A 12,941-nucleotide genomic window follows, 5' to 3' on the forward strand; every position below is an offset into this window, starting at 1 on the left:
CGCTGCTGCCGTCGCCAAGCCGCCCCGCGCCGCACCCCGCCGTTGCTCGCGCCGCTGCCCCGCTCGCCGGAAGCCGCCGGAGGCGCACCAGAGTTCGCGATCTCACCGTCCGGTTTTTTCGGTTTAGGTAAAAACTGTTGGTTTTTAAAAACCTGGTTTCGGTTTTTTTAGATCAGTTCGCCGGTTTTCTCGGTTTAGTTACTTAGCGGACATTCGTCCGTATGTTCGTTTTAACGAACGGTTTTCGCTCGTTAGCCACTGACAGCGAACGTTCGTTCGTTAGCCTGTTTGTCCGTTTTCCTTTCCTTTTCTCGGATTTTTTTGCGGTTATTTTCGATCGCGATTTCTGATCCGATTTTTGTTTTAGTTTATCTTTTCGCTCGTTTATCGGAATCAGGTGATTCAAGCGCCTAGATCTTTGTCTCGAAGCCCTCTTTCCATTTAACCAACTTGAACAAGATTTTGATATAGTAAAATTTGACTTTAGTCCAGATTAGTAATCGGATCTTGTTTCTTTCGCGGTTTGAGTTTCGTTGCTCCGTTTGATTTGATTCTTTTTGCAAACTGGAGTTCTTAAGTTGAACTTTCTGGTTAGATCTTCTTATTCGTGTTTTACCCGTGCACCTTTGCTTGAGTGCTTCTGTATGCTATTGTTTGGTTGCGATAGAACACCCAGAGTGCGAAGCGTGCTACTATGAGTCTCTAGGTTTTGCGGATCATCAACAAGGCAAGTAACACTTTGATCATATCCCTTTACCACCCAGTTTTTATGCATTAGTTTAAACCCTCAAACATTGCATGGTTAGGACTTGATAACATGTGGGATTGGGAAGTAGTTGATGAGGTAGAACCTGTTGCCCTGTTATTATCTAACCCTTGGGAGTTACTTCTACGTATTGCTTATATTGCCATGCTATGCTCGTAGACGTGGTTTGGGTGAGTGAATCCATGACAGATGTGAGATTGTTAATTAATGGTTCAACTTAAGGTGGCAACTTTAGTACACATCTGGGTGGATTGCTTGTCGGGCACTTGGAGAATCCAGTGTTGTCCTAGGATATCCCAGAGTACCCGTGTGATAATCCTAAGGTCCGCCACCCAGGCTCAAAGGGAACTGAGATATTTCATGCTAGAAACTTTCGTGTGCAGCCACAGGCTATTATGGGCTCTAGCATAGTTGAGTAAGTTGCATGACCTGTTCCAGTGGTAGGCTAGCAGATGTAGAGGGATGTAGGTTGGTACTGTCTACCCGGGGTTAGAGCTAATGCTTCTGAAAGACTGTGTCTCGGTCATCCGTTTCTCAAACACCAGATAGTGCAAGAAATCCAATGGAGGAGATCGGGTCTTGTGGGGAAAAGTGCGCAAACCTCTGTAGAGTGTACAAACTAATCATGGTTAGCCGTGTCCCCGGTTATGGACATCTTGAGTATCTAGTACTTGGATTATCATATGTATCTCATCACTCTAAATTAATATTGTTGGGTTGATAATTAGTTTTAATTGGGATTGAGTTGGAGGAACCTTCTCAATGATGTTTCAACTAACATGACAGTTAAATAAAATCTATTCCTTTGTTGTAGGGAAAAATTGGCTTCTTGCAAAACTTTAACCATAGAGCTTTCCACCAGCCAAATATGCATGTAGTGATAGCATTAGTCAGTTCTTGCTCTACTGTGTTATTTTGCCAGCATATTCCAGGTGCTGACCTGTTTTTGGGCTACAACGTAATATGTTGCAGACTTTTCAGACGAGGAGTAAGGTTCGTTAGGTCGTTGCCGTGCATCTCAGCTATGTCGTTGGAGTTGATGGACTCACTTTATCTTACAAGCCTTCCGCTGTTATCTTATTAGATGGCCTTAAGCCATATTTATTGTAATAAGTTCTCTTTTGAGACATTCTATGTAATAAGTGTGTGATTGCTACTCTGTTATAAATCCTTCGAGTACTGTGTGTGTCAGCATTACCGATTCAGGGATGACATTGAAGCACAGAGACTTGACCGTTTGAGGTCGGGTTGCTACAAGATGGTATCAGAGCACAGGCTGAGTGTAGGACACGACCACTAAGCTAAAGCCCTAGATCACTACTCTCTTCTCATTTCTGACTCCTCTCCATTTTCTACTCTTTAGGATGGCGGATGCAAGGAACAAAGTTTGCACAACCGGATGAAGAAGCACCTTTTGGACGACACTTGAAGAAAGTCACTAAGTACCTAAACATTGGAATACCAAGCTTCACCAGGACTTACAATGCCACTTTACCAGAAGAGGAGCAATGGATAATTCAAGTTCAAGTTCCAGGAAGGACATTCGCGCCAGTCACTAAACCCATAGAGTTTTCCTTTGATGCACCAACCTGGAGTCTAGGAAAGAGTATGGCGGCTCACATCACCATGGGACGCATTGGAGAAGTTTACCATAAGGAGCTTAAGGATACTATCTATCAGATTTGTGGGTGCCGAGATGAGCAATGGGAGATGATCAGCACCAGGAACGATAGATCAATCGCAGCTTTCATCCAGGAGTTAAGCCAGCACATTCGTCGCCAGGAGAACCAGATGTGCGCGGGCATGATAGATCTGAGGAAGGCGATGACAAGGATCACAGAACTAGAGGAAGAACTCAAGACTACTCGTGAAGATTATGAGGAGGAAATCGTCATACTAGTGGAGAAGAACGATGATCTGGAAAGGAAGCTAGGAGTATTCATGGGAGACCCCACACCAGGAGGAGAAGACGATGAACCCAAAGAGTTCGTCCTGAGGACTACATCATCATCGACGACACCGACTCGGACCCTGACAATAGCGATGATGACTATGTTGATGAAACTAGAGCGGACATCATGGAGTCTTCGACCGATCAATATTTCTAGTAGACCACCACATCAGTAGTAGTATTCCACCATGTATATAGTATAGTCCGAGCACTTCTATAACGATAGTTAGATTGATTGTATGCCCTTGCTTGATTGATTGAGTGATATGATTGTGTTTGTCTCATGTGCATATGGGTAGTGTTTCTCTCACCAGACCTCATTCTATTCTATTCTCTTCCCTCTAAACCCTCAGATGCCTCCGAGACGTGACCCTGGATTTACCTTCCCACCGGAGCTCACTCAGTTGATCCAGCAGCAGAATACACTGATGCAGTTGTTAGTTCAGAACCAAGGCAACAACAAAAACAACAACAACCCACCACCACCACCAGTTGACAACTTAGCCTGTTTTCTGAGGTTGCAACTGCCGGTGTTTTCCAGTAGCACCGAGTCAATAGTGGCAGATGATTGGCTCCGCAGGATTCGAAGGGAGTTAACCATTGCAGGATGTACAGATGCTGAGAAAGTGTGTTTTGCCGCACATCAGTTGGACGGACCGGCAGCCTCATGGTGGGAGAATTACACTGTCACCTATCCTATAGCCACTGTTACATGGGATCGGTTTCAGCAAGCATTCCGCAACGCCCATGTCTCAACGGGAGCTATGAGCATGAAGAAGTGTGAGTTTTGCAACTTGCGCCAAGGGAACCATACTGTGGGGCATTACGTGGATGAATTTGGTAAGTTGTCTCGTTATGCCCCTGACGATGTGGCCACAGATGCCGCGAAGCAGGAGAAGTTTATGGAAGGGCTGAACGATGAGATGAGCATGCAATTGATGGTGGCAACATCTAACAACTACCAGGAGTTGGGAGACAAGGATCTTATGATTGAAGGGAAGCAGCAGCAAATTGAGAGCCGCAAAAGGAAGTATGGACAAGGAAGGTACAACTCAGGAGCCCAGTAGAAGCCTCGTCTAACCCCGAACTCGGGAGGACTTGTTCATAACCATGGAAGCCATAACCACAACAGAGGAAGTTCGCATAACCACAATGGTTCCAAGAATGGGACAAGGAACGGAGTAAGCAACAATCAGAACCGCTCCAATCCAGCCACACCCGCCAAGAGAGACCTAAGTCACATTACTTGCTTCAAGTGCGGGAAGACTGGACACTATGCCACAGAGTGCCCTGAAGCGAAGAATGGAAACGATAATGGGAGCGCTGGGAAGAAGCCCAATCCATTCAACAAAGGACAAGTGAACCACGTTAACGTGGAGGAGGTTGAAGGGTAGCCAGACGCGGTTATTGGTAAGTTTTTGGTTAAGTCTTTTACCGCCCTTGTTCTTTTTTATACTGGTGCATCACATTCATACATATCAAGGGGATTTATGGATAAGTTTACACTACCAACCCAAGCCCTTAGGACCCCTCTGTTAGTAAGTTCACCTGGAGCAGAGTATATGGCTAGCCGATGGTGCGACCGGATACCCTTAACCATTGGTAGCCATGTTTTCCCGTCAGACCTGATAATTTTGGAGTCACAAGGATTGGATGTGATATTAGGCATGGACTGGATGTCAAAGTATGGAGGAAGCATTGACTGTGCTAGTAAGTCAATTTATCTCACCACCCCGGAGGGAAAAAAAGATCAAGTATGTATCTAGGCATGCGCCTAGGAGGAGCCAAGTAAATACCCTCACGGGAGTTGTTCAGGAGGAAGTGCCTGTAGTGCAGAATTACCCAGATGTTTTTCCAGAGGAGTTACCAGGCATGCCACCGGATCGAGACATCGAGTTTTTGATAGAACTATTTCCAGGTACAGGGCCAATATCAAAGAGACCCTACCGGATGCCCGCAAATGATCTGGAGGAGATGAAGAAGCAGATCAAGGAGTTATTGGAGAAAGGTTACATCCGAAGGAGTTCATCACCATGGGGAGCCCTAGTGCTCTTGGTTGAGAAGAAGGATAAGTCTCTAAGGATGGTTGTTGATTATCGTGCATTGAATGAGGTGACGATCAAGAACAACTACCCACTGCCGATGATCAATGATTTGTTTGACCAGTTGCAAGGAGCTAAGGTGTTTTCGAAGATCAATCTACGATCAGGATATCACCAGCTGAAGATTCGGAAAAGGATATACCTAAAACCGCATTTACCACAAGGTATGGGTTATATGAGTATACGGTCATGTCATTCGGACTGACTAATGCCCCTGCCTATTTCATGAGCATGATGAACAAAGTGTTCATGGAATATTTGGATAAGTTTGTTGTGGTGTTCATTGATGATATAATGGTATACTCGAAGAATGAAGAGGAGCACACGGAGCATTTGCGTTTAGTTCTCGAGAAACTCAGGGAACATCAGTTGTATGCCAAGTTCAGCAAATGTGAGTTTTGGTTGAAGGAAGTTGGATTCCTTGGACATGTTATATCAGGAGAAGGTATAGCAGTAGACCCCACCAAGGTTCAGTCAATCACTGAATGGTTGGCACCCACTTCAGTTAGCGAGATCCGCAGTTTTCTTGGACTCGCAGGATACCATAGAAGATTCATTGAGAATTTTTCCAAGATTGCGAAGCCAATGACAGAGCTATTGAAGAAGGATACCAAATTTAAATGGACGGAAGAATGTGAAGCGAGTTTTCATGAGTTAAAGAAACATCTGACTACAGCCCCAGTACTGATTCTGCCGGATATACACAAGGATTTCCAAGTGTATTGCGACGCCTCTCGCTTAGGACTTGGAGGAGTACTGATGCAGGACGGAAGGGTTGTTTCATATGCCTCGCGACAACTGAAACCGCATGAATTAAATTATGCCATGTATGATTTGGAGTTGGCTGCCGTAGTGCATGCATTGAAGACTTGGAGACATTACCTTATTGGAAACCATTGCGATGTGTACACTGACCATAAGAGTTTGAAGTACATTTTCACATAGAAGGAGCTGAACCTTAGGCAGAGGAGATGGTTGGAGCTTATAAAGAATTGTGACATGAAGCTTCACTATCATCCAGGCAAGGCTAACATCGTAGCAGACGCTTTGAGCCGGAAGAGTTATGCCAACACACTCATAAGCACAGGATTGCCAAAGGAGTTGGCAGAGGATCTCAGGGAACTTCGATTGGAGATTGTCCCGAGAGGTTTTATTGCAACAATGGAAGTTCAGTCTATATTGTTAGGAAAGATTCGAGAAGCTCAGAAGGATAACAAAGAGATCGCCGAGATAAAAGAGAGAATGAGCAAAGGAAAGGCCAAAGGTTCTCGTGAGGATGAAAACGACACCTTGTGGTTTGAGGACCGTGTTTATGTGCCCAATAACACAGAGATCATGAAGTTAATACTTTAGGAGGCTCATGGCTCACCATACTCGATACATCCCGGAAACACCAAGATGTATGTGGATTTAAAGGAGCGTTTCTGGTGGACTGGTATGAAGAAGGATATTGCCGAGTATGTAGCCGTATGTGATGTATGTCAGAGACTGAAGGCAGAACATCAAAAGCCAGCCGGATTGTTACAGCCTATGCCGATACCTGAATGGAAGAGGGATAAGCTTGGCATGGATTTCATCACCAGATTGCCCAGGACCAAATCAGGATATCATTCTATATGGGTAGTAGTTGATTGCTTGACCAAAGTAGCTCACTTTATCCCAGTGAAAACCACCTATACAAGTGCCAAGTTGGCCATGATATACATGACCAGGATCGTATGTTTGCATGGAGTTACAAGGACCATTGTATCAGATAGAGGAACCCAGTTTACCTCAAAGTTTTGGAATCAGTTGCATGAAATTTTGGGAACCAGACTGGAGTTCAATACAGCTTTTCACCTGCAAACAGATGGACAGACCGAGAGAGTCAACCGGATTCTGGAGGATATGTTAAGAGCTTGTGCACTAGATTATGGATCTAGTTGGGATGACAACTTTCCCTATGCAAAGTTCTCATACAAAAACAGTTACCAGGCCAGTTTGAAGATGGCACCTTTCGAAGCCTTGTACGGAAGGAGGTGCAGGACACCTTTGTTGTGGGATGAAGTTGGAGATCGTCAGTTGTTTGGACCAGATTTGATTAAGGAATCAGAAGAGAAGGTTAAATTGATTAGAGATAGACTGAAGGTAGCTCAGTCCCGACAGAAGAGTTATGCAGATTCAAAACACAAGGAAGTAGTCTATGAAATCAGAGACAGAGTGTATCTTCGAGTATCACCACTCCGAGGAGTTAAGCGCTTTGGAGTTAAGGGAAAGTTAGCGCCACGCTTTGTGGGACCATACAGAGCTTTGGAACGTATGGGAGAAGTTGCTTATAAGTTGGAATTACCCGAAGGATTGTCAGGAGTTCATATGTGTTCCATGTTTCTCAGTTGAAGAAGTGCCATGCAGAGATGGCTGGCATTCCTCTGAGAGATACAGTACCGCTGGAAGCGATTCAGTTGGATAATGATTTGACTTATGAGGAGAAACCAGTCAAGATTCTCGAGTTTGCCAGTCGGGTTACCCGCAGCAAGGTTATTAAGTTTTGCAAAGTTTAGTGGAGCCACCATACTGTCAGGACCCCGACTCAATGCCACATCGATCTAGCATGTAACACCTCATATCACTTTGCGGCCTCACGCACGGTATTCCCACGGGTGTCGCCTTACCTTTGCCCGGGACCGTTTGCGCCTTTTGGCACACGTATATGACAGTGTCGCTAGCATCCATATGATAAGGAGTCCGGGCTGACATGGCTAGTCGTAAACCCAAAGCGGCACAGACTTACAGGGACAGGCATCCATGACCCAGCATCGAACGTGTCGGTCATCAGCGAGTGAATCCAGGCTGTAGCACTGGGCTAGCAGGACTCCGGTATTCACCGCGTGACATTTCCCCGAAGGGACAGACACAGGAACGAAGAAGGACACATGCCGGCCATCCTAAGTGTTCCGGAGCAGTAGCAAGCTACCATGGCTCGGTGGAAACACTAGGAGACATTTCCCCGTAAGAGAGGCTACTAAAGATAAACAACTAGATGGTCAGATCCCACACATACCAAGCATTTCAATAACATACACACAATATGCTCGATATGTGCAAATACAACATGGCATCACAACATGACTCTATGACTCAAGTAATCTATTCAATAGGCTCCGAGGAGCGAGATATTACAAACATGGGTCTCATGACCCAACATTCAGAGCATACAAATCAAGCACAAGCGGAAGCTATCATGTCTGAGTACAGACATCTATAAATGAAAAAGGCTGAGAAGCCTGACTATCTACCAGATCCTGCCGAGGGCACAAGACCGTAGCTGAGGTAACAAGCTAAACGTCGAAGTCCACGCGAAACTACTAGTGAGACCGAAGTCTCTCTGCAAAACATAAAATAGGCAAACGTGAGTACAAATGTACCCAGCAAGACTTACATCAGAACTAACTACATATGCATCATTATCAACAAAGGGGATGGTGGGGTTTAACTGCAGCAAGCCAGCTTGACTCGGTGGCTATCCTAAACTACGACTGCAAGTGACTCTTTTGAGGTGGCGCACACGAGTCCACATATTCACCATATCAATACACCACTATGGATCCGCTCCCGTCTCCCTACGAGAACGCCATCCATAGCACTCACGCTTATCTTGCGTATTTTAGAGTATCCACTTTCACTTGTCTATGAACTGATATAAGCAACCCATAAGTCCTTTTCCGCGGACACGGCTATTCGAATAGATCATATTAACCCTGCAGGGGTGTACTTCTTCACACACGCTCTCACCACTTACCGCCGTTTACACGACATGTACTCGGCAACCTTCAAGCGGAAGCCCAACGTGGGTGTCGGCCACGGCCTGCCTAAACACTCAAGTCTCTAGTCCAGGTTTATCGCCTATTCGGGTTCCATCCATGAGGAGATCCGGCCGGAGTTTCGCTCACAGCCCCAAACGATGTGAACAGGGTTCCGTGACACCAAACGGGCGCCCGGTTTACCCGGCCACGTGCCTACCGCATCACAGCCCACCCCTACGGTCAGCGCTGTCCACGGCCTCCAGCATACTACAAACACCAGAAACTACTTGCAACTCCTAGACAGAGGACAAGGGTGATTAAGAAGCCGAGAGGGTCCATTGGTTTCGGGCCCAATGCGTGGTAGTAGCTGAATCATGGATCACAAACACAGAACTCAGTTCCTGAGGACGGCTGCAATGAGACAACCCACCATGTACTCCTACATGGCCTCTCACCGCTACCTTTACCAAATCGTGTTCACACGCTTAGCTCACACACCGTAGGACATGTTCACACACCTCTGATTCATCCCCGATGAATCAGACCCGACTCAACTCTAAGCAGTAGCAGGCATGACAAACAAGCATGAATGAGTAGGCACAACAGGGCTCAAACAACTCCTACTCATGCTAGTGGGTTTCATCTATTTACTGTGGAATGACAGGTCATGCAGAGGATAAAGGGGTTCAGCTACCGCAGCAAGTAACAGATGAATCGGTGTTGTCCTAATGCAGTAAAAGAGAGCAGGAACGAGAGAGTAGGATTGTATCGGAATGAACAAGGGGGTTTTGCTTGCCTGGCACTTCTGAAGATAGCATTGAGTCTTTATCAGTGTCAACGATCACATCGTCGATACAACGTCTACCGAGGGGGAACAACACCGGCAAACACAGAAGAAACACAATCAATGCAATGCACAATATGATGCATGCTATGACATGGCAATATGAATGTGTTTTGGGCTAATGCACCTAAAACCAGATTAAATGAAGTTGGTTTGAATCCAAGATTCAAATTCAAACTCCATATGTGGATATTTAATGCCATTAGTATGATTTGTGCTAAACAGCATCTATAAGTTGTTCTGACATGCATGAAAATGGTACAGATGGATTCCTTGAATTTTTCTGATAATTTTTCATATATAAATTATTTAATTTGGAGTTACGGTTGAATTTCTATGATTTATTGAAGTTTATACAATTTTCTGGATTTTCTGATTTATTTTTAAATCCAGAAAATACTTATTGCGTCAGCATTGCGTCACTATGACGTCAGCAGGTCAACAGACGCTGCTGGTGGTCAAACCTGACCAGTGGGGTCCACTGGTCAGTGACTGGGGCTGATTAGTGTCGCTGACATGTGGGCCCAGTCAACAGCCACGTCAGCTTAGTCAAAGCTGACGCGTGGGGCCACTAGGATTAGTTAAAAACTAAACAGAAACTAATCTAGGATTAATTAGCAGGTGGGGCCCTGCTGTCAGTGTCACAGGGTTAATTTGCAGGGTCAAATCCCGGGTCAGTGGGGTCAAACCCACCGGCGACATGACGCCGGCGAGGCCCGAGACGGCGGTGCGAGCCGGAAACGCGCTACAGGGCACGGGCGAGGCTGTGCTTGGGCTCGTTGGAGAGCCCTTGCTGGTGCGCATCGAATGGTGGTGGTGGCCGTGCCTGTGGTGGCCGGTACCGACGACGGCGAGCTCGTGAGCGGCGGCCGGAGTTCGGCCAACGGCGGGTTAGGCGATCCAAGGCGCTAGGGGAGGCGTTGGTGCGTGCTACGTGCTCCTGGTGAGGTGTGGAGCACGATGGTGTGCCCGGCTTCGAGCCACAGTGGCTCTGGCCACGCCGGCGACGAGGCACGGCGGCGGCGAGCTTCGGCCGTGGTGGAAGATGGAGCTAGGGGACGAAATCAGGTGCGGGGAGTGAGGGGAAGAGAAGAGGAGCTCACGGGGAGTCGGACGAGACGCTGAGTGGGCTCGGGGACGCCTCTGCAACGGCGAATTGACGACGGCGATCTCCGGGCACCGGAGATGAAGACGACGACGCTCCGGTCGACTGCGGCCTCCTCTGGTCGCGTGCGTCGCGTGTGTAGCTCCACGGGGTCAGGGCGGAGCTCAGGGATGCATAGAGGCAGCGAGGGGGTGGCTGTTGGCCGTGGCGAACGGCGTCGGTGGCGACGGGCTCCGCTCGGGCAGAGAGGGAGAGGGAGCAGAGGGGGATAGGGACGGAGGGAGAGACGCGGGAGAGTGAGGGAGGGTCGAGGGAGCCGCGTGGCGTCTCCAGGGAGTAGCGGAGGCAAGCAGGGAGGCAGGAGGTGGCCTGGGCGTGTGCCCGCGCGCTCCGGCCACGCGCCTGCGCCTACTGGCGCGAGGAGGAAGGCGACAAGGGGGGGGAGAAGTGGTGGGCTGGGCCGCTGCTGGCTGCACAGTGTTGGGCCAGGTAAGTGGCGCCAGGTAAGTCCTTCTGCTCTCTTTCTTTTACTTTTTTTCTATTTTCTGTAGTTTGTTTTGATTTAGTTTAGCAACTAAATCATTTAAATAAATTCTGTAGATTTTTATGTGGCTTGCTAAAATATATACAAAGCCACTCACAAACTTCCAGAATTATTGGAGTCATATTTAATATATATTAAATATAAATCCAAAGCAAATAGTTATTGGATTAATTCAAATGGCCAAAATAATTATCTCTGTGACTCCAAAAATATTGGTTTAATTTTTACCTCTTACCAATATTTCCATGGAATAACAGGAACATTTTCTTGGACACATTTGAGAAGATTTAATTGTTGGTTATTTTTAGAGGTTTCCTGAGGCTTTTGAAAATTCCTCAATTCAAATTTCATTTGAATTTAAACATGATGCACACACCAGACAGCACCAGAAGCTAGGGATGTGACACATACCGAGGACGAAGCCACCTGGGAACGAGAGGATGATCTTCGCAAAGACCACCCACACCTATTTTCTAGCCAACCCGAATCTCGAGGGCAAGATTCATCTTAAGGGGGTAGGTTCGTAACATCCCAAATTTTCAATTTGGAATGTTATACATTAGGTCATCATTGCATATCATATTTTATTGCATTTTGGCTTGATCCTCAAAATCCTAAGCAACTCAAGGACCCTCGGAGAGAGAGTTGGGGATTTCACTGTTTTCATATTTGAATTTTATCAAATATCGAAATGAGGATTTTTGGTTTTAATTATTTTTCTCTCCAAAAATATTTCATGTTAAAATATATGAGAGGAGATAATATGACTTCTCCAAAAGAAATGAAATATTGGAGGAAAAATATTAAAATCAAATATTTGCTTTTATTCGGATTTTATTGCAATTTTATTTGCATTAGAAAAAATGCACGTTTTCAAAATTGCACTTTAGGGCCAAGAAAATGTTCATCTTGTTCTAAATATTTTATTTAGACGATGAAAATTTGTTTTGGCATTTTTAGATTTTTATTTATTTATCTAGGATTTATTTTTGTTGGAACGTTTTTTTAAAGCGAGAGAGAAGCCGCCGGACCGAACTAGGCCGAGGCCCAGTTGGCCCAACCGCCGCCGCGCCGCCGTCTCCCTCGCGGAGACCGTGCCCGAGCCACCGCCGCTCGTCGTGGCCGAGTCGGCCACGCCTCCCCGCGCCCCCCCGCAAGCCACGCCTCCCTCCTTTAAAAGCTGACCCGGGCCCCCCTGGAGCCCCAAGCCGCCGCCGCCGCCTCCAAGCCACTCTGCGCCACCCTCCGCCGTCGCGCCGCACCCCGCCATTGCCCGCGTCGCTGCCCCGCTCGCTGGAAGCCACCGGAAGCCGCGCCGGAGTTCGCGATCTCACCGTCTGTTTTTTTCGGTTTAGGAAAAAACCGTTGGTTTTTTTAAACCCTATTTTCGGTTTTTTAGATCGGTTCGCCGGTTTTCTCGGTTTAGTTACTTAGCGGACGTTCGTCCGTACATTCGTTTTAACGAATGTTTTTCGCTCATTAGCCACAGACAGCGAACGTTCGTTCGTTAGCCTGTTCGTCCGTTTTCCTTTTCTCGGATTTTTTTGTGGTTATTTTCAATTGCGATTTCTGATCCGATTTTCGTTTTATTTATCTTTTCGCTCGTTTATCGGAATCAGGCGATTCAAGCGCCTAGATCTTCGTCTCGAAGCCCTCTTTCCATTTAACCAACTTGAACAATATTTTGATACAACAAAATTTGACTTTAGTCCAGATTAGTAGTCGGATCTTGTTTCTTTCGAAGTTTGAGTTTCGTTGCTCCATTTGATTTGATTCTTTTTGCAAACCGGAGTTCTTAAGTTGAACTTTCTAGTTAGATCTTCTTATTCGTGTTTTACCCATGCGTC

This window comes from Triticum dicoccoides, chromosome 5A (assembly GCF_002162155.2).
Source record: "Triticum dicoccoides isolate Atlit2015 ecotype Zavitan chromosome 5A, WEW_v2.0, whole genome shotgun sequence".
Taxonomy (NCBI): Eukaryota; Viridiplantae; Streptophyta; class Magnoliopsida; order Poales; family Poaceae; genus Triticum; species Triticum dicoccoides.